General features: G+C 40.9%; 1 long non-coding RNA gene across 1 annotated transcript; it reads right to left on the reverse strand.

The window, feature by feature from the left end:
* Positions 1–3,775: 3,775 nt before the first annotated feature.
* LOC128314412 (uncharacterized) lies at positions 3,776–25,163 on the reverse strand. Its single transcript, XR_008296031.1, has 4 exons — positions 24,869–25,163; positions 20,270–20,626; positions 19,403–19,539; positions 3,776–4,440 (listed from the first exon to the last, which is right to left on the reverse strand). It is a non-coding gene; the product is annotated as an uncharacterized LOC128314412 (long non-coding RNA).
* Between the last annotated feature and the right edge of the window lie 802 nt (positions 25,164–25,965).

The following is a 25,965-nucleotide window of genomic DNA, read 5'->3' on the forward strand; positions in this document are numbered from 1 at the left end:
TTCCTATGCTTGTTTATTGTATTGTGTCTGGAGATGTTTTGTTGTAATGGTGGGAGGGAGGGTAGAAAGCTTGTAGCAATGAGGTTACTCCCTCTTGGCAGAACTAGAACTACTCAAGGTATTGTAAACTCACAAGTGGTGAGCCCAGAATTTGAACCATATTCCCAAGGAGAAGCTGGTATTCAACCACTGGCTAAGTTCACTTCAACTCTGACTTCCCCCAGGATCTCCCTTTGTTTCTGGAATGGACAGTCCCAACATCCCTGGAACCACATTTCTTGGCCTCAGAATTCACATTTATTAATTAAAAAAGGAAAGTGCAAGGTTATATACATTTTAACACATTCTCTTAGGTTTGTCAAAATGGAAAGAGGACTAAACCCTCTCTTTATCTCCTTGCAGGGACTTCATATTCTCAGACTTCACAGGACAGACTATCTCCTTAATATCTGACTTTCAGAGAACAAATCGTTGAAACACATAGCAGGCCACTCAATGCTTTGACTATTTTTACTTTGAGTCTGCACATTTATATGGCATACGTCCTTATTCTTAAACTATGGATTTCATGAAGCAATGCGAATTCTGAGCACATTCTAAATACCTAAAATAAATGAGTTAATTATTGGCTCTGTGACCAACACAAGGATTTTGCATCACTACCAACCTGGTTTTCACAGATAACATTGTAGCTGGTGTCCCAAGCCACGCTGTGGCCATAAAGAAATGCTCCTGCTTACTTTGCGCTGAATCTACAAAGCACGCATATTTTTGCCTGCCTAACATTGAAGCCTTTCCTCCCGTGTCAGAGTTATGAATTCTGTAGTACCGACGGCATTCCACCACACCAAATAAACAGTTAGTTGTGGTAGATGATTAGCAAGGGAATATTGCAGGTCCCATAGAAAAACTAGAAAAATAAAAAAGTCAAAAACCGGTCTCTTGGACACTCCTGTGGGTTCTCCCTGTAGACCAATTAACCAACACATTCAGATGTTGGCAGTCCTTATTTCCAGAACCGCTGGCCCAATTACTGGGCTCCAAACGGTTACATTTTATGGCTGAAATGATTTAGAGCCAATGTTTTCATTGCACAGTACGTGTCCCTCTCTATGAAAACAAAACTTCCCAGAGAAGGACCACAACCGAGGCTGGGAAAGGGGAGGCAACGCACGCAAAGGATCAAACGCAAAAGCCAAATGCAAATTAGAGAAAGAACAGCAGTCTTTGGACTCCAGCCCTTATTCTTTTGGATTCAGTGCCAAATGTGTATTTAAAGACACCCTGAAATATCACCAATTTAGAATTTGTTTTTTGCCTTTGTTGAGAATGCTGCTCTGCCATAGGGTTTGTTGAACAATAAGTCTAATTCAATTACCAGAGGCCAAAAAGTAGCAGTCCATTATTTTGCTTTCTTAATGACTAAGTCAGATAGACTATCAGAGACCCTAGTCATTGTTTAATGCTCAACCATTAAAAATATCTGGAGTGAAGGGTGGGAGGGAGGCAGGTTTCAAATTTTAATACAGATGTGGACGAAGCCTCAAACCTGTGTCAAGCCACCCGCTGAGGAGGAGAGTTCACTCGCTCTCACGAGTTTCGACCTATTTGGTTTAAATAAAGGAGACATCTACCTTCTTGATGTGATTGCCCAAAACCATTCTTCCATGAACAATGTCTTATAAATGAGTTTTCTGTTCAAAGTTCCATCTTGGGTAGTTAAGAAATGACAAGTGATAAAAAGGGAACCTAACTCCAAGAGTGGGACAGGTGTAACTGCTGTGAAAGCATTGTTCTCAGTGGTTTTCAGGGTGGGGAGAGAGGGATATTGCCCTCCGGGGATCATTGACGATGTCTGGACACAGTGGGTTGCTACAACTAGAGTGAAGGGTGCCACTGGTATCTAGGGGGTAGAGACCAGAGACCTAGTTAAAGATCCTTCAAGGCACAGGACAGCTGCCCACAATAAAGAATTATCCAGTCCAAAATGTCAATAGTGCCAAGGTTGAGAAACGCCATTTTATACTTTCATACAAATTAACAATCAGATCCTTTCAAAAGTTGAGCAGAGAGCAGGTTTCCATAAGGTTTTATCTCATCTGAACAACGTGCCTAGGGTGGGAAGGAATTAAGAAAAGGGCAGGAGGTAGCTCAGAGGGCAAGCAGAAAACTATACAGAGCAGTGACTGGAACTGAACACAAAACCTCCCTACGTTTCAGTTGGGCTTAAAAACTAATTATGTCCTGGAGCCTTATTAATAATCAGTCTTGTTACCTCGTCTCTGTTCTACGAAGAGATAACTCGGCCTCAATCCCGCTCCCACAGGTGTTCAAATTCTCCATTAACTTCTTTACATGAGGAGACAAATTTCCCTTCTTTCTCACCCTCTTGGGGCTTCTTTCTGGACATTTACATCCTAGAATTCAGCTTTTGATATTCCAGACAGAAAATAGACCTTGTTTATAACAACCTTTGAGTATTCTATTTCAAAGTCAATTTCACATTCATCACCCCAAATTCTATATATTTTGTCTATGAAACAACACTGGGAGGGACATGTCAGCCAACTTCAAGAATTCTCATGATATAATGGGTACAGCCTGTCTCGGTTCTTTAAAAGTATTGATACACATCTCTATCTGTCAGATCAGAATTCCCCATATCGTATTTCCTGAGAAGAGTAATCTCTCATGTGTTGCCTCCAGAGTCATGCATTCAAATAAAATAATGATGTTATACTAAAAACGAGTAACTGAGTGTGGACTCTGGTCCTGGCACTCTGCCAAATGTCGTACGTAACAGTATATTATTTTCTGTCCACAATAAGCCTATGAGGTTAAACTCATTTTTCCCATTGCTCTGATGGTGCACCGAAGATTCCCATCGTACAGGGAAGTAACTTGCCCAAATTTCATGGCTACTAGTGAGCCTGGGATTTCAGTCCAAGTCTTTGTTCAAAGCCGGTGCTCTTAATTAGTATGGCCTACTAGTGGGTAAAACAGAGTTTAGGGAAGAATTCTTTACTGTAGAATTTCTCAGACCCCTTAATATGCTATGTCTAATCACAAGCGCTACATTTGTCTCCCAGACTAATTTGTCCCGTGCCCCCTTTTTCACCAGGAAGCATCTTGCATGACCAATTCTGCACAGAACCTGTTTAGAACTACACCATGTTCCCCACCTGGAAGAGGCTGGTCAGAAAAAAAAATCTAAAGAGAAGCTCACACAAGTGAGTTGTTCATTAAGGGACTGGTGACCACAGAATCACCACCAAAAAGCTTTGTGAGGCAGTACAGGTGTCACAGAACTGATGAGAGAAGATCATTTCCCGAAAGAGGAGGCTAAAGAGAGTCGGAGGGCTTTCATAGAGTCTTTTTTAGAATTTAAATGAAGCACGCCCCACCCCAGTCTTCATCAGGGTAATACAAATCAAAGCCACACTGAGATACCACCTCACGCCGGTCAGAGTGGCTAAAATGAACAAATCAAGAGACCATAGATGCTGGAGAGGATGTGGAGAAACAGGAACCCTCTTGCACTGTTAGTGGGAATGCAGACTGGTGCAGCCGCTCTGGAAAACAGTGTAGAGGTTCCTCAAAAAATTAAAAATAGATCTACCCTATGACCCAGCAATTGCACTGCTAGGAATTTACCCAAGGGTTACAGGAGTTCTGACGCATAGGGGCACTTGTACCCCAATGTTTATAGAGGTGCTTTCAACAATAGCCAAATTATGGAAAGAGCCTAAATGTCCATCAACTGATGAATCGATAAAGAAGATGTGGTTTATATATACAATGGCATACTACTTGGCAATGAGAAAGAATGAAATCTGGCCATTTGCAGCAACGTGCATGGAACTGGAGGGTATTATGCTAAGTGAAATAAGTCAGGCAGAGAAAGACAGATACCATATATTTTCACTCATATGTGGATCTTAAGAAACTGAACAGAAGACCATGAGGGAGGGGAAGGGGAAAAAAATAGTTACAAACAGAGAGGGATGGAGGAAAACCATAAGAGAGAACAAACTGAGGTTGATGGGGGGTGGAGGAGAGGAGAATGTAGGTGATGGGCATTGAGGAGGGCATTTGTTGGGATGAGCACTGGGTACTGTATATGAGCCAATTTGACAACAAATTATATTAAAAAAATAAAAAGAAAATTCCTTAAAACTTGAGAAATTTTAACCCCAAAGGACAATAAAACATTTCTTTTATATTTAAAAATAAAAATATAAAATATAAACGAAGCACAATTTTCACCCTTTGAGCCTTGTGTTGAGGTCTTTACCAATGAACAGCTGGAGAGCATTAAAAGCTTTGTGAATATTTTCTTACCTTCTAGAACAAAAGATGTTAAACTGCCAAGGGAGGTTTGGTGACTTATGAAGTATCCTGCATCATGATTGGTTCATCATTGGTTCATCAGCTGCAAAACTGGTTCATAAAGGCCAAAAATGAAGTGTTACTATTGAATGAATTTCCACATTTTCATAATAACGTTGTTAACTTGTCATGCTTTTCAAAACTTGCCTCTGCGTTCCTCACTTTTATAGTCAATATTTAAGCGGGATAATAATTCTGGGAGGATTCAGACTCTGGGGAACAAGGGAAAATCGGGTAAAGAGCATTATATCCCATAAGTCACATATACTTTAGGGAAGCCAAGAGGAGAGACAGTCAGCAAAATAAAACCAGATGTGAATTTGATATGATGATACCAGGCCTTCCAATAGGAAGAGCACTTTCAAATACACATTTTTTTTTCTTGGAATCAGTTGCATCACGGAATAAGTGAAACACTGAGCATCTCTTGCCCAAAAAGAATTACATGAAGCCCACACAGGGCTTTTGAAAATTCATTTACATTTGAATGATGCAAATGGTAATTTAGTATAATAAAGTCTGGAACTGAGAGAGAGAAATCATAGGAACAACTTGACTTCCAGTCAAATCTAATCCTAGTCCTCATCTGAACATGCTACCTTCAGTCAACATGTCCCATCAGAGATGTTTTTTCTGTAAAACAAGTCATATCCTTCCTAATCCTGCCACACCCGCCCATCAGTGATAGGATCAAATATGGTCTACAGATGTGGTTATTTCCACATAAGGTATTCTCAGAGATTCCTTGTGAACAACAGATGTTTCTGTCTGAGGCTTCTTTGGTACGACAGATACAGCATAATCATGCCACAATAAGAGTGAAGCTCTCTACGATATGTTCAGGTTCTGATGTAGAATTAGCAGAGTAACAAGTCTGTATCAACAAAAGACCGTATCTTTGCTGGACGAAACACTATTCACCAGTTGTAGACTGGTAGACTACAAACAACTATAAACACACCTCCCTACTTTCAAATACAAATAGGATAATAGCGCAAGAAAGGTTTTCTGATCTTTCCTCAGAATAGTTAACTCGTGTAATTTCTAAGCCTGAATACGACAACGTGGGGAGGAAGACTAAGGCATCACAATGTGGGAGAGCATGAAGGGGAAACGCCATTTTTCTTCACTGTGCATGTACGTTCGGTCACTGCAGCAGGGTACTGCCCCCTGAAGCTGAACTTATATTTGGCAAAAACACTTCAATAAAAAGTATGATTTTACAGTCTCTTTATCAACTTTCAGACTTCAGAGAGTCTTAGATGTCACCTAGCATACCCACCCAGCGCCCTCCAGTCATGACTTGGGTCTTAGCTGGTGGGCAGCACAGCTCCCTTTAACAGAGAGGCAGCTAAGGATGCATTGAAGTAATTATATCCTGTGTTGTGTTCCTACTCTATGAAAATACTTCCATGAACGAAAGCAGAATTGGACTTCCACAAAGTTCCTCGGGAGCAGCCCAAACTGAATCTAGTCTTTCTTTAAAAAGACTGAAAGGCACACTACTCCACACTGGAAAGGAGCTGTTCCCCTCAGAGCCAAAGTTGGTCCATTCACGCAACCTTTCCTCACGCGATGGCTGTGGAGACTAAGCATCCTGGCCTACCCTCTCTCTGATACACCCACCTCCCAACCTCTGGTTCCTCCACCCACCCTTTCGTGTTTGGGTTTTCTCATTTTCCTTCCTTCCCTCCTTTCTCTTCTCAAACCACATGCTCCCAGATGTCGCATAGATGAACACTACTCATTCTGAATCTCCAGTGCAGATTTCTGTTTCCAGCTCAAGTCCTAACTGAACCACATGCACAGATCAGACACGTCTCAATCTCAAAGTGCCAAAGCGGCATCTTTCCTCTGCATCCGCTACCTCAATGAATGGAATTTGCACTTTTGAGTCCTAATAAACAAACTTCCCCGTCAATACGCCCTTCCAATAAATCCGTTTCCTAGAACATCCTTGAATTCTCTTCCCTCTTCTCCATCCTCCCCCTGCCACTTTCCCTCAGGTCATTGCCATTTCTCGCCCATTTCCCTCACTGTGGCCAGAGCGATCTTCCCAAAACCCAAGCATATCCCGTCATCTTAGTCACACAAAGGAAACCATATCTAACTAAACTCCCTTTCATGTCATGTAAAAGTACACTTACTGACCATATTTTATAGACAAAAAATATGCATATAAATGGCATTCTTTTTTTTTAATTGAAGTATGATTGATATACAATGTTAGATTAGTTTCAGGTGTGCAACATAGTGATTCAACATTTACACACATTACAAAACGATCACGATGATAAGTCTAGTTACCATCTGTCACCATGCAAAATTGTTATAGTACTGACCATATTCTCTATGCTGTACTTTACATCCCTATGACTTATTTATTTTATAACTGGAAGTTTGTACCTCCTAATTTCCTTCACCGATTTCACCCATCCCCCCCACACTCCTCTCCTCTGGCAACCACCAGTTTGTTCTCCATATTTATGAGTCTATTTCTGTTTTGTTTTGTTTGTTCACTTGTTTTGCAAATTCCACGTATAAACACCATACGGTGTTTGTCTTTCTCTGACTTCTTTCACTTAGCGTTAATACCTTCTATGTCCATCAATGTTGTCACTACATTGTATTCTTTTCAAGAAGAGGTTTGAGTTAAACAAAAGAAACAGTTGTCAGAAAGGAAGAGAGGCAGCTTTACAAAACATTTCCACACAGCTCATCAGTTCTAAGCTGTTAGTTGACGGTAAACATATGGGAGGAAACTACAATATAAGACAGAGATTTAAGAGCCCCATAAAAAAATACCCATATTTTAAATAAGACACTTCCCAGACCCTCATACCTGGGTAAAATCAAAGGACATGTTCTGAGATGCCTTTCAGTTTTTAAGAAAGAAGTTAATCTTCCATTTCCCCCATCAATAATAACTCTGTGGTACTTTTACACCTGTCCACTCACACACATTACAGGGGGGGTTCAGATCGAGTTCTCTAGCAGGGATAAATGCTCTGGGTTGAAGAGTCTGAAACGATTGTGATTCAATCACAGAAACAGAAAACTACCTTACATCCTCTTCATGAGGAAGGTTAACTTCTGTATTGTATGAATTGTCCATCATGAAGAGCATCACATGAGAAATGAAAGTGGATTCTGTTAACAGAATTAAACACAAAGCAGAGTGATTTAATTATACATTTGTAGGCTCCGCAAATTGGCTCTGTCTTTTCTTGTCTCTTCCAGTTTTCAATAAATACACACTAAGAGTCACAACTTTGGAGTTTCTTGACAATTCCCAAACAAAATATTTAGATTCATTCATTTCTCTAAATTTATTTAGAGAAAAATGTTTAAAGGATGATGATGGACTGGACCTAGCCACATTCCAGGTAAGCAGGATATCTCAAATTTTCAAATCCACTTATTTATTTTTGACAAAATCCACAGTATATTCTCATTTACAGTAGTGTAAAATTAAAGGAAAAGTTCTTTTTTTGTATTGGTATTTGACCTTGAAGATTAATAAACTCTCTAAAAACAAAAACAAGGGGCGCCCGGGTGGCTCAGTTGGTTAAGCGTCCGACCTTGGCTCAGGTCATGATCTCCCAGTCCGTGAGTTCAAGCCCCGTGTCGGGCTCTGTGCTGACAGCTCAGAGCCTGGAGCCTGCTTCAGATTCTGTGTCTCCCTCTCACTCTCTCTGCCCCTCCATCACTCTCTTTCTCTCTAAATAAATATATAAGCTTTAAAAAAAGCAGAAATATTTTGATTGAGATTTTTATTTTTCATTGTTCTTCCATGCTTTGGAATCTTATCAAGATCCTGTTATAAATCTGCAAACTCACAGGTGTTGCCAGCAGCCCCTTAGATAAGTTGATCTTTGCTAAGCATAATTTTAAAGAATCATTTTTAAAGTGGGCCCATTAGCAGATCTTATTTGAACTCAATTTTCATAGTTCTGTTAATAATCAGAACACATGCTTTGGTTGCCATATCTCAAGCTCTTCAACCTCCCCAGAGACTCATAAGGGTGGATACATTTATGGCCAAGTCACTACCCTGCCTGGCTACCCAAACAAGATGATTTGGGCCAAAAGCATATAGAAAAATGAGGTTTGGTTCTCTTTCAAAAAAGGAAAATTAATCGCTATACTTTTTGTTCTAATTATGGCCATAACATGATTTTTTTTTATCCTCACCAGGAACTTGGAGACTATTTCAGATGCGACAGAAAACTTGAAGAAAAAAAAATGCAATAGGAGAGCCATTCTGAAACATGACATTAGTACAATGTCAATTCCCTACCTAAATGCAACCAAAAAGATGAGGACAATATCTTTCTACGATGGATAAAAATAAATAAATAAAACTTGTGAGTGAAAAGGAAAGCACTCCAAGAAGATGCGTTTACAGAGGATTAACCTCTGCAAGGCTAATAAGATAGGGAAGGAAATGATAAGGAATTAAGACTGCATTTCTCCCTGCTGAGCCAGACATAACTGCATCACCGCCAAGAATTTGTGTATGTGTTGCCTTCTATGAAAATCTATAGATATTTTTGCCCTATTTTTATGCATGTAGAATATGAACATTTTAAACACCACAAAACAGCCTTAATTGCAGATATTTTATTTAACTTTAACCTTTTAACAGGATCCATACTCATTAAGATTTCATCTCTATATTTCAGCTCTCTGTTTAAGGCCCCTGGTACGTATGTCAATCCACGGCTATCTAGAGCATTAACTGAAAATGTCAAAAGTGTAATTCTTCATTACAGCAGAAATAGAATTATAAAAATTAGATCTTCCAATTACAAATGACATTTACCACTCCAATCGAGGTTAGCCTTACATGTGGTTGGGGTCAGAGGGCGAAGGAGAATCAGCCTGTACTCCAAAATAACTCCAGCACAGGTCTACCATTGAGGTTTTGTTTCCACCTTTAGTAAATTCTTCCATCATCTTGGTTTCGAGTCATAGTAGCCACAATAATAGCTGTACTTTATTTCAGATTTTCTGTGCACCAAATACTGTGTTCAGCTCTTAACAATTGACCTAAAGGAGTCCTGAAGTCTGGACTAAAATCAGACTCCACGTATTTGAACCCTGGCTCTTGGGAAAACTCCCTAACCTTGCTAAACTTCTGTTTTCTCAAGTGTGAAATGGGTTTGATTGTATCTATATCGTAAGATTGCTGTAAAAACGATGAGAGAAGATGACCAAGAAAATTAAGGATTTTTCCTAAGATCACACTCAACTAAAGAAATGGAAGAATCCGATTCAAACCTAGTTCTGACAGCTCCAAATTTCCAAGTTCCCATAACTTTCCACTGTATCACACCACCGCTGAGGGTGGCCAGGATGTCATGCAGCAGAAGGTACCGAAGAGGAGCAAGACACCAACACGAGCAGCATTTCTATTCCTAGAGGAAATCCAGACCTGTGAGGTCGTGGGACAACCTAAAGCAGACAGACCCTGTTTGATGCTCAAACTATAGGAACTTCTATTGGTGACATGTTGTTGGGTTGTACATACCACGGGGGTGGAGAAGGAGTTTCTGACCAACAGTGCCTGACACACCATAGGAAATACACACACACACACACACACACACACACACACACACACACACAGGATTGAGGGTAAATAATGAGTCAACTAATGAACTCTAAGAAATTCTATATAAGAAAGAGAAATACTCCTTCTTGCAGTGAAACATTTCACATCCCTTTCCCAACCTCAGCACCCTTCAAACACCCGGATACCTACATTTTATGACAGAAGATGAGGGGTACAATTGAAGCTGGGATGAGTTATGGTTCCTCTTGATTGTAAGCTCCATCAAGGTGGGATGATCATCAGTTTTTGTGACCACCGTACTCATACCAGCCAGCACATGCTGAGTTAACACTCAGTCAGTACTTCTTGAATTGAATTGGATTGAATTGAATTGAATCAAATAGCTACTGTGATCTTCCTCCACAGCACACAGATATTTGACCCTCTTGTTTTGTCTTGAACTCTCATCGTCTAGCAGTATGTAATTTGACATACATTTGGATCCCATCCACAGTAAGCATCTGCGAGGCAAAGACCCAAAGCCACACAGATCGGACATATCAACTCAGGGAAAATGGAAACATCCCACATCAAAGGCATGTGCATTCGTTTAAATGGCTCTGTTTAATATATAAGATAATGCAACTTGACTGGGGAGGTGTGATATTACATGATACTAATCTGGATTTAAATTTTTTTAATGCTTATTTTTATTTTTGAGAGAGACAGAGAGCAGGAGCAGGGGAGGGGCAGAAAGAGAGGGGGACACAGAATCTGAAGCAGGCTCCAAGCTCCCAGCTACCAGCACAGAGCCTGATGCGAGGCTTGAATCATGAACCTGAGATCATGACCTGAGCCAAAGTCGGACACTTAACTGACTGAGCCACGTAGGTACCCCGGTACTAATCTGATAGACTTTCCTCCTTCATGAAATCCAGAAAGAGTCTCACAGTGGTTTTTCTTTGTAAGACATCACAGTCATCTGAAGACTTGACTGGGACAAAGGATTCGTTTTCAAGGCGGTTTACTCACAAGCTGGTTCTCTTTGTAAGGTTCAGTTTCTCCAGAGGCTGCAGGCCCCCTTACCATGGTGCCTGGCTTCCTCTGGCTTTATGTGGTCCAAAAGAGCAAGGTGGGAGCTGTGATCTTGTATGACCGAGCCCCAAAGCCACATGCCATCACTTTGCATCTTTGATACCATTTGGCAGGTTACCTACCACAGCTTTTCTCCCTAAAGTTAAGTTGAGGAAGCCAAAATCACATCGTTCATAGAGCTATATAATTTCTGTAAAGCTTTTTAGAAATACACATCAAAAACCTTAACAATGTTTATATTCTTTGATGGAATAATTCCGCCTCTCAGAATCCATCCCAAAGAAATAGCCACAAATGCCAAGAAACACTTGTATTATGAGAGAAAAAAGGTTTTGTTGTTGTTTTTTTTATAAATACATAAAAGTTATAAATAAAAGACCCAGAATAACAAAATGGTTAATTAAAGTCAGGTGCATCCCTTGATGCTAAGATTCACCTTTTCTCACATTTTCACATCTCTGAACTTGGAATATGTCTTAGAGTAGTCAGCACCTTATTATCCCCAGCAGACACGCAGTAGGCAAAGAGTAGCTGTCAGCGCTATGAACTTGGTCACAGATGTTCATCTTTTCATTACCTCAGCTGAATCATGTACTTTGTTGGTACCACACATGTTGATTTCACTGCTACTTAAAACATCTTCCAAGTAACACTTTGATTCAGCATTGAGATGAAAAGTTTTGTGTACACAAAAAGGCATGTAAACAGAAGAGCAGGGGGTCAGGTTTTTTATTAATGAGGCAAATATTCATCACAGGAGGAATGATCACTATTCCAGATTTTGTTCCAAAGCAAGCAAATCATGTAGGTACTTAATAAAACATAGGTAGACGAAACTGTGTACATTTTGTTTTGTGAGGCATGCACTGTGTATATATCTCCCATATGCCACACAACGCAACTGAAGGCAAAAAATTGCCAAATCCCTGGATGAGATCAAAGAAATATTAAAGCTTTAAAAGGCTGGTGTGACCAACAAATGTTTCATGTAAGGCGATCATTAAGGATTTGTGTCACAGCTTAATTCCAAACAATTTGGGGGCGTCTGGGTGGCTCAGTTGGTTAAGCGTCCAACTCTTGACTTAGGCTCAGATCATGATCTCACGGTTCATGAGACCGAGCGCCATATCATGTTATGCACTGAGTGTGAAGCCTACTTAGAATTCTCTCTCTCCTTCTCTCTCTGTCCCTCCCCCATTTACTCTCTCTCTCTCTCTCTCAAAATAAATAAACATTTTTAAAAATGATGATATTTACAAATATTAAAAACAGAGATGGAACTGTACCCTCCCAGCACTTATAACTTCCTTTGTAACCCGTTGCTGCTATCTACCTAAACCTTTTTTTTAATCCGTTTGTATTTCATATCTTTCTTCTTCTGTGAGAAGTACATTCTCTAGATTCACAAGCTTCAAGTTCTCCCTCCTGCATGGTGCTGCTGGATCGGGCCAGTGCATGTCAATGCAACCTATATTCTTCACACTTTTGTGATCTGTAATAAACCTTTTGCAGGCTTTGCTATTCCAGCCACAAATGCTGGTTTATTAGTTTTTTTCTCCAAATATTGAAACTCTTTCAGAAAACTTAAGGACCTTTCCAGTACTTAATCATTATTCTGACTTCCCCACCCTAAGCCATTCTGAGAGCAGGTCTACAGCAGGCCAAGGCCAAGTATATGCCCAACCTATTTATCCAGTTGTGACATCTTTCCATGTTTTTCCTATATGACAGAAACTAAGAGGAATAAAAGAGGAAATACATCTTTTCCTGGGCATTTGAGTGATCAAAGGGCCTTTTACCTGGCATAGTTTGCAACCATGGGCTTTTGGATAGTAACTTTAACTTAATTTAATCTTTCTCTCTGCCTTGGATCTTTCTAAGTTTTATTGCATTTGCAAAATCCAGCTTTTTCTTCTTTTCTCCCTCTCACTCTTCTTCTACAGCCAAAACAAATTGTGATCGATTGCCAGAGGCAATCTCGGATTGCAAACAGGAAGCAGGATGGATCCCCACTTGCCATGTTTGGGCTCTTCATCATCAACGCTGACAGAAGACTTCCCCCAAAGCAGCATATCCATTTGTCTCTGCAGTTAGCAAGTTTCCACCCTTGTGCCTCATACATTCTTCTGTCACTTACCAAATCTGATGTGGCCCCGCTGCAGATGTGGTAAGGGTATCAGAGTATCACCCATCAATTCTACCGTCAAGGCCACCATGCCCCAAACTACGCTCTCCCACTGGCACCACCGATCAGCCAAGTCCCTAAATCCAAAGTTATTACCAGAAGTTGCTTCCATTTACTTTCTCCTACAGGTAAATTCATCTGACGGTATAATATCAACCCATTTAGGCATTTAACCTGAAGCCCATAAGCACGTTCGACTGCCTGTCTGTGTCCTACTCCCATCCCCAACTAGTTCAAATAATAAATACATAAAATCAGGCTTTCATGCTACACATTTACACCTAATAATAACTATGTCTGAATTGGTCTGAGATTGAAGTTCAAGACTTATTTTGCTGGGGCTAGACTTTTCCCAGAGACTTGGACACAGAGGCACAGCGGAGTAAGACAAGATGCAGGGGCGCCACAGTAATAGAGAGCTCGTTTCAAATCAGAGACACAGCACATCTGCTTGGTGCAGGGAGAGGCTCATCCAGGACACAGATTTGGGGGAGGAGGCAGAAGGGTCTGCTAGAAGTGTCTCTTCACCATTACATTAAGACCTAGACTTTGTAAAGTCAGAATTTGCCAAAAATAGTCATAGGAGGATATATTTCATTGCTCTGTCATGTGTGAGACGTTCATTAGCATTTCATGCAGGCAGGCAGAAAATTTCTGGAGAAGCGGAGAAATCACATTCCCAGCTCATTCCCCACGAAGCACTGCAAATTTGGCATTTCTGCGCAGGAGGAAACCATACCCTGCTGGCAACAGACTCATCATCAACCCAACTCACAACGAAAACACAAAGAAAGCAAAACACCCCTGCATCTTTATTGCTCTCAGTACCTGGTGAGTATTTATCAGACTCAGGAACATTTCCTGGAATCATTACATCAAGTCTCTTTTCACCTGAAGTACCATGCTCCCTACCTGAATTCCGTTCAATTCATTGGAACAGAGGTATAATTAGCTTCTTTAATGATCAACATACCAGGAATCTGAAAAAGTGGGGAAGGAGAGGAGGAATGGCCTTATTGTGGCCAGAGCCCCAGGGGGAGGCTGGATGTCATCTGTGCCTCGGCCCCATTCGCTCCACCCTTTTCCAGAGTGGGGTCCTCTCTAACCTAACAGGCTAAGCTGCCACCCAGCACCAAGTGATAAACAGCCTTGATGCTGAATTTGACTTGCACCTTTGAGGTTATGTTGGTGCTCCTTGCTCTGCAAGTCTCTCGATCATCTATGGCAACACAGAACTGATGAAGTGCATGAAGGCCAGCACTTCAAATATTTGACCTCACTTTCCATCATACCTTTTAGCAGAACTGATTAACAAGGAACAAAGTGGGCAGTTTTAAACTTTACCTCTTCCTCCTTTAATGGCCCTGCTTCTGGTGGAAGAGTAATAAACAGCGGCGATCTAAAGGCTGTGTGTCCAAGGGGACAGGCTGGATAATCAACGTCTGAATTCTGAGGAGTCCGTTATGCACCTGCACCCACCCAGAAGGGGAAGGCTTTGTCTCTTCGCGGCCTGGAAGGGCCAGTCTGTGGCCTGAACAATGCTTTGCATTACAAATTTATGCCGATAGAGAGGACAAAATAAAAAACTATTACACTGTCTTAAGTGCATGTCTTTGAATTGACTTTCTGTCACCTGCCTCTCAGCGACCTCATGTTGCAGCTGGCAGAAGACTGACTGCCACTGTCACTGTTCCCTCCACGCTGACATCTCAGATCATTGCGCCAAACCTCACCACCCTGTCTTTTAATTCTGTGTCAGGATTTATTCTGCCTCATCCAGTCCTAATGGTTCATCACTGAAAACAATAAAAATCAAAACGAACGACCCGAGAATATTAGTTATCTAAAAATCAAGTTTTTTACAGAACATTCAGTGACATGGGGAAATGCTCATATATAATGTTAAGTGAAAAAACCAGGAGACAAAATTATGTATGTGCAACACGATCTGATTTGATTATATGTATATGCATGTGTGTATAATTCCACAATATTAATCTATTTTTTAAGTGTTGGTTTATTTATTTTTATTTTTTATTTTTAAATGTTTATTTATTTTTCAGAGAGCACGAGCAGGGGAGGGGCAGAGAGAGAGGGAGACAGAGGATCCAAAGTGGGCTCTGAGCTCAAACCGGAACCGTGAGATCATGACCTGAGCTGAAGTCAAACACTCAACGACTGAGCCGCCCAGGCGTCCCCACAATATTAATCTTGATCATTTCTTGACAATGTTGTTAAAAGAAATTTTAATTTCCTTCCTTATGCTTTCAAAACTTTACTAAATTGTGCATGTATTATTTTTATAAGCAGAAAGAAAATAATCTTTTCAAACTGCTCTGCAGATGTAAACTATTCCCTCAGCTTAACCCTGTATTTTTATTGTTGATGCATACTATATTCTACTGCACTAACTTCACAACCCCATCAGCTGGATTCCCAAAGTTCCACCCGCATGGCTCAACTCTGTAGCATCCAGAATGCACATGAAGCGAGCAGCTGACTTACGGGTGACTTCTCAAGACGTCACGTGTCAGGAAGCAGAATGAGCCAGAAGAACTGGCTTCTAGTCCCCATCCTCCCCCTAATAGTAATGCAAGGACCTTGGAAATCCCTCTGAGCCAACTTCTCCCATATATGAACTGAAAGGTTGAGCTGGATGACCCAAGGGCCCATCTTGCTTGAAATTTCTGCTTTTCATGAGCTGCCGGACCTAACTGCAGCAGAAAGTTCCAGTCACCATGAGTGTGAGGTTACTGCAAAGAAGCTCATGAGGCAAATGATTCTCATTCAACAGGAAGTGGTGAAAGCCAAGAGTCATAAATATCCAAATATATGTGCTGTTTTATCTCAGAACAAATCTCTCAGGCAAAACAAATCTATTTTGCCTGAGAATCATTTGCCTCAAGAGCAAAACTTTGCAGTAACCTCACACTCATGGTGACTATTTACATTTACAGATGTAAATACAGCCCAAATATCTACAGTAGTGGAAATGGAGGGTGAAGGAGGGGTTCAGAAAAGAGATCAGTAAGGCAGTCTTTCAGAAACATCAAATTATATAATGTCCCAAACATAGACAAGGAGTTCACTGCACACCCAAAATTTAAGTATAATAAAGTCTGAATTCACCTGGATCATGAAGTGACTCAAGGATAAATACCAGGAATGATTACAATAACCTGAATCTGGACATTTAGTCATAGAAAATATAACCTTTAACTTGGATGAGATTACTGACATGTTAATTTCTCTTTTTTTTTATGTTAGTTAATTTCTTAAAATTATGCAAGTCACACATAAATTCACCATAATATAAAATTCAAACAACATAGATGAACACAGGATAAGAACATGAAAGTTCCCCTCTGGTCTTACCTTCTGGCATCCCACATCTCTGCCCACAGATGACCTACATTGTAGACCCTTTTTGTTTTAAATCTTCACACGGTTCTTACCTATCTCTCCCAAAGCACTACAAGAATATCTATAAATATCAGATGTCTTTGTTCTGTCACATTTAACCCAAAACTTGACAAATTTCTTATTAAAATGAAGTCATTCCTTTTCAAAGAAGAATCCATTCTTTGGATTCTGCAATGGATTCTAACCATTTTTCCCTATCTGTTAATCTTCTTATCTGTAAAATAACAAACAAATCAATGTAATGCCCGAAGTTCCGAAACCTCCCACAAAAGTCCACCAGAGTCGTAAGTCAAAGCCAAGGGGCAAGGGTCGTTTATTGCAGGTTCGAACCTGGTCCTCTGCGCACTCGTCGCCGGTGACGCAAGAGGCCTTCATCAGGGTTGGTACAGCGTTTTTATAGACAGAGACAAATAGCACAGGGGAGGTTTCAAATTATGAGGGGCCTGATTAGTTGATTTTAAAGTAAGGACATTTGTTGTTCTCTGATTGGGCGTCCTTTGTCTGTCCTTTGGCGGGAAGGCTTTGTCCGTGTTACTTGTGGCTGGAGGAAGAAGGAGGAAGGGGGAAGAGGGTAGGGTAGGTGAGGAATGTGCTAAGCAAGCAGGTTTACAGAAGCGAGAAATGCCGGTTAGTTTATGTACAATCACTCATTCCATTACATATCAGACTACATTTAGGAAGGTTTACAACCCATTCTACTACACAGCGGGTTACATTCAGGAAAGGCCTCACAATGCTCGTAGCAAACAGCAAGCAAAACAGACTTCTCAGCAATTGTATTTCTTATCAAAGATCCATAATAAGCAGAAAAGAGAACCTAGCTTTAAACTAAGCAGGGCTGTCATTTGGATTGTTCCTTTCAATCAACACGGATATTAAAGGAAGAAATGCTACTGGGACAGCAAAAACAGCACAGAAGCCTCTCTGTGTGCACAGCTTCTGACCTCCCAGACACAGACATATGCAGACCTTCACTAGCTCAGACTCTTGAAGCTCCGAAGATGCCCCCAGCTTAGTTACCATCTGAAAATACATCCAGTCTGTGAGAGCTTCTGGAAAACAGTATCACAGCCCTTCCTTCTCCACCCTTCTTCTCAGTCTCAACTCTTCCTTCTCTGCAAAACTACTCCCAGGCAGAGCTGCAGTACAAGAAAAATCAGGTATTCTGGAGGAGCGAGAAGCCCAGAGATGCCTCTCAGATTAGAGATCAGTCCTGAAGCTCTCATTATTTAAATGCTGACATGGAAAATGTATTACTGGAAGCCCAAGTTTGTGGAAAATCTGAAACTTGATGAAGGTTTTTTAGCGATCGCTTATGTGTGGAGACAATAGAAAATGAAATAATTTAAAAAATGAAATATAGTTAACCAAACAGCACACATCCAAAACATTATTGAGCTCAGAGAAGGGAAATGATGGAAACGATGCTTTTTTCTTAACACAGAGGAAATATGCTGTATCTACTAATAAGAAATATTTATTGAGTGCTTACTATCCTAAGCATTTTACATAAGTTAAACACTTTAATTTCACAACAAACCTACAGGAAAGTATTATTATCATCTCCATTTTAAAGATGAGGAAACTAAAGAACAGAGAGCTAGTAAGCTTCATCTCACAGGATCTGGGCTCTCCCTCCCAGTAGCAAAATGGCTGCAGCAGTGTCAGCCCTCACATCTCCTCCCTATACCATCCAGAGGAAGAGAAGGTCTCTACTAGAATTCACACTCTCATTGGCCTGATGGTGTCACGTGCTCTTCCCATGTGGACAGGGAGACTGGGATATGCCAATGAGACTAAGCCTAACAGAGCCACCTGAATAGGTAACTGGAGGCAGGGTCAATGTCACCGAAACTTCCTGGCTGAAAATGGAGGTAGTAGGAAAAGGGAGATAATGGATCCTGGAGAAGTGGCCTTCTCTGAAATGTCTACCATAGTATTCATCAACCAGAAAAAGCAGCACAGAAAATTTCTCCAAGGGTACCATTATAAACAAACTCTTATTGGCACTCTTTGTTCTGGAACAGTATGTCCTCCAGCAATTACTTTTTAAACAAAAGTCAAATTTTTATTCTATCCTTTGTTCCCCAGAATCAATTTCTCCCAGAGACAAAGGTAGATTTGTAACACATGCTGGGCACTCTCAGGAACATATGTGATAATACTTTCTTGGAAAATTTGATAGTGCAGAACTAGAACTACCTTCTACCTTTCGATTAGAGGAAAAGGATGATTTCAAATAAGAAGATTCTTTCTACCTAGTCGTCTTTTATGCATGTGTTATTTCACCCCTGAGTTAAGGAGTTAGTGCTTTGCTTACACACAAGCAAAGCACACAACTGAAATCAAGAACTGTATGAGTCCTTATGAAGTACTCAGAACTATCTCTGCTTTTATTCTAAACAGATAATTAGCTACCCAATTTCAAAGATGTTCTCAAATGAAGATGCCACTGTGTTCCTCGGGAACACATTTTAAAGTTTAATGATCTTTACTATCAGCAGGACGCCCGTATTGAAACTACCATTGAATCCAATTTAATACAATGAATATTTGTTGACTATGGAGTACCTACTACGTGACTATCCTGAGGCTCCCACCCGTGTCTCAGCAGAAAACATCCTCCCCATTAGCCTTCACAAACCAGAAGACCAGGGCCAGTTGTCCACAAGTTAATCAACATATACGCATTTGAGTAGCCGTGCTAGGAAAAGTGACATGCAAACAAGTGTAAACATTGTCTTCAACCTCACCTCCCCAGGATACTTGTTTGCATTTCATTTTCCTGGTCCTCCTGTTTCCATGGCTTTCCTCTGAACCTCCTGCTGGTTTTCCACTGCTGTGATAAATAGATATCTCACAATTGAACTCTGAAGCAACCAAATGGATCCTAGGAAAAAAAACAGTGGCTTATTTGGGGAAACAGATTCCCAACCACAACCCTTTTACATTAAGTTGTGCTTAAATGCAAAAGAAAAATAAATACAAAACACTGAAAGAGTAAACATAACAGATATCAACTAATAATCCAGGGAGCAACACTCCATATCATTAGTACCAGGCATGACTAATCTGATAAAGCCCTCAGCTCACACCAGCTGTCCATAATCAGAATAGACTAGCAACCATTCCCAGGCCTACAGTGGGCACACAAGCTGCTGAGAAGGGCCGATTCTATCAAAGCCTAAGCAGCTCCAAAGTTCATTCGGTTCTGCTCCTGGACAAGCTTCAAAACCATTTTAGACCTCTCCAAGGGGCGGTAAAGCTCCAGAGCAGGTGTATTAGGGAGTGATTGAAGTCATCTCATTTAATGTGAGAATCCCTTTACAACCATGGCCAGCCATTGATCCAGCACGGCAGAGCCGGGCAGGGCCGCGCCTGTGACCTTGGCCATGTTCCCAGTACTGGGAAGCCGTCCCCACCACAGTGTGTCCAACCCTCCTTCCGGTGACAGGGCTTCAAACAGAGGAAGACCGCTCTCATGGGCCCTAAGTCACAGCTCCCGCTGTCTTCTTCATAGAATATCTGACAGCCTGCATACAGTTTGCATCTCTCTCTCCTTGTCACTTTGGCTAAGCAAGTTCTGTGATACAAAATCTAGACTTTTTGCAAAAACTTACCTACTTCCTTTTCTGTCCTATTCCTTGTGTGAAAGGTGTTTATATTTACTTTGTACTCACTCCGAGTTGAACGAGTGAGTGAACCAGTATACATCATAAGAAGTCTTTAACCTGAGGATGTCCTTTTCGTCATGAATCAACATTTATGCTGCTTTGTGCCTATTTAAACTATGCTCTGCCCATTTCCTCTTCCTTTGAGTCTCTCTGTATTTAGTCTTCTCCACTCAGCCCTTCTTGCCCTGTGGATTAAGGTCAAGTAGCAAATGCCTCTCTTCTACATCATCTAATTGATCGTGCTGGTGTGACATTTCAATCTCTGCTTCATCGGGAGAAGCAGCTTCATGTGACATGGCAATGCTGTGGGGGAAAAAACAGAAATAGAGAAAGCCTATTAACCTTCAGAAAATGATAGTACATTTTGTGCTTCTTTTACCACCTGATTATTTTCTAAGCAGTAAAACTTTCAATTCATTAAGCCCTAGGTGGGTAAGTGATGCTTTATCTAACAGAGAACATGAGATACCACTTTTAAGTGATTTTCTGACATTCGCACACACTGGGAGCGATTGGACTGATGACCAACCATGAAAACCACAGACCTGAGTTCCCAACACTGAGGTGCTCCGTCTACATGTTTCTACATTGACATTTACGCAAAGAACAGCAACGTGTAACTGCAAAAGGCAAAATTCAGACCTCATCTGAAAGACCTGGGATTATAACCCAAAGTACCCAATATAGACTCAGTTTCTACTGTGTGTGGCAGCTTTACTTAACTCACTTATCCTTACAAACATCCTGTCAACATCTGGAAGATGGGCTCCATTTTACAGGTGAGATCCTTGAGGTGTGGACACCTGTGACTTGTTGAAGCTTACGTGTGCAATGGAACTAAATTAAAAACAAATCGGTCACTGAAGCAGCATAACACATCAAGTGTTTCTCATAATCCCTCCTCTCTGAGATCTAATATTACAAAATGAACTTCTGCTTTTACCTACCCGAGATTTTGACAAGCAATTAAAAGCAATAACCACGGGGCGGGCTGGGTGGCTCAGCAGGTTAAGCGTCCGACATCTGACGTCAGCTCATGATCTCGTGGTTCAGGACTTCGAGCCCTGCGTCAGACTCTGTGCTGACAGCTCAGAGCCTGGAGCCTGCTTCGGAGTCCGTGTCTCCCTCTCTCCCTGGCCCTCCCCTACTTACACTCTGTCTCTGACTCTCTCAAAAATTAAACATTTTTTTAAAAAATTTTTAAAAAGAAAAAAGAAAAGAAAAGAAACAGGGGAATAAGGATTCCAAGAAGGCTGCCAACATATGCTCTGAAGGATATGTCATGAGGACACTGCCTTGCAGCCAACCCTGACCTGGGCCTCAGTGGCTTGAGGGCAAGAGAGAAGCCATCATGTTCTGCTCTTCATGCAGGAACACACCACAGGGCTGTCGTAGCATCTGCTGGTGGCCACCGGTCCGGCCGCTGCTTGCTGCAGAGACCTGACTCCAAAGACCTCTCTCCACTGTGAATATAGGACCATCCGAAATATGGAAGCCCCAAGACAGTATCCAATTTTCCACTATCTCTGGGTTGAGGTATGAAAGCCCATTCTTTTAAAAATGTTCCAGGGAGAGGGAGAGACATTTTTTTTTCTTTCTGGTTTTCTGAGAGGATTGAGAAGTTTCCCTCTGAAATTTTTGTCAAAAAAAAAAGAAGAAGAAGAGGAAATCCTTGGGGTGGGGATGCTATTGTCCTTCTGAAATTCTGTGGGTAGTTTCGAACCTTCACACCACTTGCTCCCGTATTGATCACATGAACATCGTGAACCTTTTTTAGGTAAGCAAGCACAGAACAATTTTCTAATCTCTGCTTTGCCATGTTCTTTATAATTGTAGGCTAGTGACATCTGTTCTCTCATCTGTAAAATGTTCTCTCATCTGGAGTATTAGCCTACTCCAGGGAGATTTTGTGAGAATCATAGAAGAAAAGCCTTTAAACCCAGTTATAGCAACCACCCCCATAGATAAAAGTTGCTAAGGGATTGGGGAGGGGTGGGAGGGAGCACAGAGGGAGTAGGATGATAGGAGGAAACTTCGAGAAAGCAGCCCAGCCCACTTCTCCCCCAGTGACAGCATCCCAGCTTATTTCCCCCTAATACAAACTCTCTTTTACATCTCGGTCTTCTGACCCAGCAGTTTCTCCATCAGACCTCCTCCAGGTCCCAGAGACTATTACTTCCACATTAAGTGCCCTTGCTGAAGATTTTGTTTGAGATTCTCACATTTCTATATATGCCTTGCTGCTTTCCAGACTACACAAAATATGCTAATGCCACGGTTGAAGATCCTTTCATTAAGAAAATTATAGTAATGTGGAATCTGTTGATTTTTCACCTTGGGCATCAATTATATTACTGTCCATTTCCTGTTTCAGTTTTACAATGGTTGACAAGCTCCTAAGCCCCATATCAGTAGTAAAGGCAAAGCTGGTCTACAGGGCTGACCATCTGGTAATTCTTATACAGCCAGCCAGCCTCAGAGGTAAAAGTATTATCCAACATTGGAGAGCTAAGGAAAACAAAACAAACAAACCTCTGAACCCCAATATGGCAGAATTTTGAAAAAATAAAACCATACCTTGGTTGGATCTTTTTTTTAATGTTTATTTATTTTTGAGACAGAGAGAGACAGAATTTGAGCAGGGCAGGGAGTGGGGGGTGGGGGGCGCAGAGAATCCGAAGCAGGCTCCAGGCTCTGACCTGTCAGCACAGAGCCCATCGCAGTGCTCAAACCCACGAACCATGAGATCGTGACCTGAGCCAAAGTCGGACACTTAACCGACTGAGCCACCCAGGCGCCCCTTGGTTGGATTTAAAAGGAAATTACCTAGGGGAGCCTGAGTGGCTCAGTTAATTAAGCATCCGACTCCATTCAGCTCAGGTCATGATCTCACGGTTCCTGAGATCAAGCCCAGTGTTAGGCCCCACCCGGAGAGTTTGGAGCCTGCTTAGGATTTTTCTCTCCTCTCTCTCTCTCTCTCTCTCTCTCTCTCTCTCTCTCTCTCTGCCTTTCCCCCTGCTGTGCACACACACACACTCTCTCTCTCTCTCTCTCTTAAAATAAATAAACATTTTTAAAAAGAAAAAGAAAAAAAATGAAAAGAAATCACCTAAAGAAAAGAATATTTCTTTCGGTCCACTTAATAACATCTAACTCTACTGAAAGCACTTAGTTTGCAGTGAATGTGTATCAGTGATTATAGGTCAAGCCATTAACGGAAACTCAGGATTCAAATGTAACAACTTAGAATGTGCCTTTTTTTTTTTACCATAAATGTCAGTGTTTTCATAGAAACAAAAACAGAAGACAAACAAAACAAATGTCAGGGTTTTCAAACTATTGGAATAGGTTTTAATAGAAATCACTCTAAAAAAAGTTAACTGTATTTGTATATGAATTGAATGTGCATTAGGGGAAGTTAACTGTATTTGCATATGAATTGAATGTGATTACCCCACTTTTTAATTAAATTTTAGTATCTATGGTGAATTTGATCAAGATTTTTAACCATAAATATAGCTAAATAACAACTATTTCTAGAAACAAACCCAAGACAAAAGATATACTCCTCAAGTACAAAATCTGGTAATTTTTTAGTTTAGCTTCGCAAGCCTCAAAAAATGGCCTAGACTGGATAATTATATATTCATTCCCCTCTTCCTTTCCAACTACCTACCTGCCTTGTGTCACAAGCCAGACTGTTCTACACTTGTGACCCTTTTCCTTTCAAAAGACCGGTGGTCCTACAGTAATTTCAACCCCTCCCTCTCTCTGCATTTCCATCCACCTTTTCAACAAGTATCAAATTAATGATCTGTTCATCTCTAAGTCACCATTGAGGCACCCTATAAATCAACAGATGTGCTTTTGATTCAATACATTACCCTCTCTCCTTCTCTGCTAGACGTATAAAAGAAATCATTCAGATTAGGGAAATTATTTCCAGAAGAGAATCATCAAAACGGTGTTTCGCAGCATTCAAAATCCACATCAAGTCTGTAAAACTTTGGTTGTAAAGTATTGGTTAAGTGCTACCATTGCAAGATACTATTTAAAAGTAGCATAGGCCTATGTATATACACAAATGCATATAATATGTGTATTATAATATAATATGCATTATTTGCATATGCATATACAATAACTTAAATGTAAAGACACAAATATAAACGATGGCAGTAGAGATTTACGTGCGTGTGTGTTTAATATTTTGGCAGCTCAGTATTCCCATTTCCTTCCTGTAGGACACACATTTTCTTTTGGAGAATTACTTCTTTCCCATTATATTGCATTGGCAGAACAGTAAATCCAATGCCTCAATCCCACTGAGAATGTCACATTAACCAGCTTTCCCCACACTTCCTTGGAAAAGCCAGAAGCCCAGAATATCAGCTGTTGTCTTCTAGGATTTGCATCTTATGTGAGAGACACTGAGATGGAAGAAGCTGTTGGAATTCCATAGTTCTCACCCATGGTGCCTGGACATGATTGTTCCTGGTCTGGAAACACTCCCAGCACCCAGAGCAGCCTTAAGTAATGACTTACCAACCCTGAGTCTCAGCTTTCCAGTTGATGTGCTAAGTTCCTGATAAATTTCCCTTCTTAAATTGTCCAAAGTCATCTTCTGTTGCCTGCAACCCAAGGACCCCAATCATTACAGTTACTTACGAAACAAACACTGAGTAAGAACACACATTAAATATATTATTCACATTCGGGGTGATTAGTATATATGTATAGATGCATTTTGTTGATCAATGAGTAAAGAGGATCAGGGAAGTTGAATTTTCAGGCAGGAAGGTTGTCATGAGCTCTCTCCAGGAGAATAAAAGCTGAGAAAATATCTTTCTCTGTGTGTGTGTGTGTGTGTGTGTGTGTATGTGTGTGTGTATGTGTGTGTGTGTGTGTGTGTTTCAGATACCATACATATATATAACCAGTGGTATATTCTGAAATTTTATTAATACCTTCAATGGAACAACAATTAAAGTTGGCAGCAAGGATGTTCAGTGAGAACTTCACTAGCAAAAAAGTCAGTTGCCTTTCTGTGTTGAAAAATTTTGTATTTTATGCAGCCAGTTAAAAGAACATCTCATCCAACTATTCAATATATGTGAGTTTATTATGCACAAATGGCTACGGATATTTATCATCCGCCCTTTGCAATCTTTTTTAACAGCTACTAACTATCCTGATGCGCCCATATCACCCCGTTAGGAGATTTCTTCGCTTTGTTGATGCAGAGCATTAACTTAATGTTGCAGAATTTAAGGTCTTCTCTTTTATAAACTTATCATATCCTTTTTCTCCCTGTGCAGTTAAGTCTGGTTTAATTATCTCCCAGAAATCAGTAAAGGTACTGTTTTTGCCTTTGCTTGCCCTTAATCCTTATCTGATTAAAGTGTCACACTCTTAATTGGGCTCTGTGTACCTCAGCCTCTTCAATTCCAAATATCGAGGGTGGCAGCGGGACACCTAGGACTGGCAAACGGCTCACAGATAAGCAGCAAATGCGAGTAGTGCACAAAATACCAGTCCCTCTTCTTGGTGCCACCCTGCACTGCCACCCCCCCCCCCACCCCGCACCTCTTCTCTTTCGCCCGTCCAGCAAGGAAAGAGGAGAGATTTTCAGAAATGGAGAG

Source organism: Acinonyx jubatus, chromosome A1, assembly GCF_027475565.1.
Source record: "Acinonyx jubatus isolate Ajub_Pintada_27869175 chromosome A1, VMU_Ajub_asm_v1.0, whole genome shotgun sequence".
Taxonomy (NCBI): domain Eukaryota; kingdom Metazoa; phylum Chordata; class Mammalia; order Carnivora; family Felidae; genus Acinonyx; species Acinonyx jubatus.